Genomic DNA, 3,449 nt, shown 5'->3' with positions numbered 1-3,449 from the left:
GTTGGGATAGATATATAGTTACATTCTGTTAATGAATAGAATGATTTGTTCTAATGGTGTTTGTAAATAGGATCACAAGTCCGCATCTTGTACAGTCCGCATCTTGTACACTAAGAAGAATATATGCAGTGTATTATTTGTTGAAAAAACAAAAGATATTATGAAATACATAAATGTTGAAATAGAAGTAACTTTGCATGTACTGTATCATACTAAAAAATGTAATTATTTAAAAAAATAAAAAATCTAATTATTGTCACATCACTAGCTGCACTGAAAGCATTTATAGATCTGGTGCACTTAGGGCTTTCACACGATCATTGCAGAAATGTCAAAGATTTATGGAAGATAAATGTCAAAGATGGTTGTGAGATTGAGTTTTGTAGAATAATCATGACATGGAGGAGATTGGATTTCCTTAAAAACTGTCTGAGGTTTGATAGGAAAATCACCCACCAAGAAAAGAAAAGAAAAAAAAAGAAGTACTAATCTCACTTATATCTGTGAACTCTTTGAGAGATTTATGGGCAATTTCCAAGCAATTTACACACTAACAATACCTAATTTTTGAAGAACATCTTTTAGTATTTCATGGTAGCTGTAGCTTCAGGCAGAGTATGCTGAAAAAAAAAAACCCTTCAAAATATGACATAAAACTTTATGCCTTTGTATATCAGAAGACTAATTATACTCAGCTACAATGAGTATCTAGGTTACCTAGGTTATCTAGGTTTATAATAACGAACCATAGTGGTGAGTGACCCAGTGGCAGAGAAAAATCCTGCAGAAATGTCTCTCTATCCATCCTTTGAAGATTTGAAGGTAGACCAAGTAATTCAGGCTCAGACTACCTTTTTCAAAACTCTGCTTCTACCTCCATCTCACAAAATAGAAATCTTTCTCCTAAATTGTATCCAGATCTTTCTCAGTATATGGACTTGAGTTTAAATGAAGAAGTATGTGCCATGATCCCTGGAGCACCAGATCAGGGACAGTTGGCAGCTAGACCTTCCAGCATGAACTGTATGGTGGCTCCTGTAATGGGGACAATGTTGGCCTTTGTAAAGCAGAAATAAAATAAAGGATTCATGAAGTCATTTTGTGTAAGGATCAAGATGGAAATATTGGGCTCAGGCTTAAATTGGTAGATAATGGTATATTTGTTCAGCTACTCCAGGCTAATTCTCCAACCTCTTCAGCTGGTCTGAGATATGGGTATCAAGTCCTCCAGGTCAATGGTGAGAACTGTGCAGGCTGGAGCTCTGACAAAGTACACAAGGTGCTCAAAAAGGCTTTTGGAGAGAAAATTACCATGACCATTCATGACAGACCCTTTGAATGGACAGTTACCATGCACAAGGATAGTACTGGACATGTTGGTTTTATCTTCAAAAATGGAAAAATAACATCCATAGTGAAAAACAATTCTGCTGCCAGAAATGGTCTTCGGACTGAATTTAATATTTGTGAAATCAATGGGCAGAATGCCATTCGATTGAAGGATTCTCAAATAGCAGACATACTTTCAATATCTGGGACTATATTCACCAAAACAATCATGCCTGCTTTTATCTTTGAGCATATTAAATGGATGGCACCAAGAATTATGAAAAGCCTGATGGGTCCCACCATTCCTGAGGTTTAGAAGTACTTAACATGACAGAGACACAGTTGAACTCCAGTTTACCTCTTTGGCAAATTCTGCATTGCATACATGGGACTTTCCTGGAGCCAGGGAACATATGCTACATAAAGACTTTCCTATCTCACATCATGGTTAGGAATCTTAATGGTTTTGTCTGATGCCATCTTCAGATATCAAAATAGTTAAAACCTTATCCTGGCTTTACATGTATGAAACTTTCAGAAGATTTATTGACTTTCCTAGAACAGTTCCTCTCCTGGAAACCTGATGATTTATAAAATATTGTGCTTAGGGTGATAGATGAAAGCTTAGCTTTGTGTAAGAAGCAGTCACATTTTTCTTAGGTAATGCATAGTGCTGTTCAGATTACTTTAGTTCGATGATATCTTTGCATTTTCCACATGTTACCATAGTATGTTTGGTATGGATGTCTCCAATGTTTTTAAGTTCTCTGTATGTAAAACACCAATTAAGTTACACTGGTTTCATTACATATAAGCATTATACAGCATGTGCAGATTGTAAGAGATCATGATTTTCTCTCAATTTTAACTACCTTCACTTAATATGCTTGACTGTTACCTTAACTATGTTAAGCATCTAGAAAAAAATGAAAATATAATTATTGCTGCCTTTCTAAAGCTCCAAATATAGTTCTGTAGTAAATTGAAATGTACACTAGCCCAGATGGATTACTGATACATACTGAGCTGTATAACATAACTGCTTAGTTATATTTAAGATTTATTTTTAGTAATTGCATAGTAGAAAACTAAAAGTTGCATCACTTTTTGAAAAACAAATCACTATACGGTAAATGTGAAAATCCTTACACTATACAGGACAAACTTTGGACTATTTCATGTGCAAATTAAGTGGGATAACACTTAATTTTGTCCTTGAATCTTAACTTGTAGCCTAGCTACTTTGGGATGGCCTTAGAATGTTTTCCTGTTACAATGTTACTGATTACTCCCTGCAAAAAATGCCAAGGACATTTGTCCTGACTTTTGTTTGTTTGTTTTATTCTATCTAATTAAACATATAATAATAATAATAATTAATAATAATAATAATAAGAAGAAGAAGAAGAAGAAGAAACCAAATGATGTTATGAATGAACTAATTGTTCCAATCTCTGAAACTGATAAGAATGTGATATTTGACAATTGGTTTACCAGTGTCCAATTGTTGTTACATTTGTTAACTGAGAACAAGGTGATCAACACAAACACTGTACATAGAAACAAAGAAAAAAATCTAAATGACGTGTTACAATTTCAAAACAACTCTTCAGTAAAATCTTTGAATTTCAGAAAGATACAACATTGGTCTTACATATGGCAAAAAAAAAAAAAAAAGAAAAATTGTACTGCTGATGTGAACATTTCACCATGATGGAAATATTGATAGTGAAACCTTGACAAAATGGGAGCACAAGATGGAAACTTTCTTGAACAAAATCAAATGGAGAGTTAGATATTGTTAAAGAGTTATGCAGCAACTATAATGCCACTTGAAACACAAAAAGTTAGCCAATGGTTGTGTTTTACTTCATCCTAAACATGTGTGGCCCAAACAGTTTGGCATTTTGCAAAGAAAAACAAGTGCAAAATACCCAGGAGAAATTTTCTTAGAAGACTGGGACTGGAGCTTATAAAAGATCATTTACAGCTGAGGAAAAATAAAATGCTACACTCCAGGAAACTATGCAAAAACATTATGGAGCACATTGGTGAACTGATGGGAGAACAGGCAAATGAAATATCACATAGAGTGTGCAGAGAGCTTCCTGCTACCCTGC

At 34.3% G+C, this 3,449-nt stretch overlaps 1 pseudogene; it reads left to right on the top strand.

Moving 5' to 3' along the window:
• Positions 1-789: 789 nt before the first annotated feature.
• Positions 790-1,645, top strand: LOC101578790 (annotated as a pseudogene).
• The last annotated feature ends 1,804 nt before the right edge of the window (positions 1,646-3,449 follow it).

This window comes from Octodon degus, unplaced genomic scaffold, assembly GCF_000260255.1.
Source record: "Octodon degus isolate 3935 unplaced genomic scaffold, OctDeg1.0 scaffold03600, whole genome shotgun sequence".
In the NCBI taxonomy this organism is placed as follows: domain Eukaryota; kingdom Metazoa; phylum Chordata; class Mammalia; order Rodentia; family Octodontidae; genus Octodon; species Octodon degus.
Note: the sequence above shows the minus strand (reverse complement) of the source record. Positions and strands in the feature narration are given on the sequence as shown.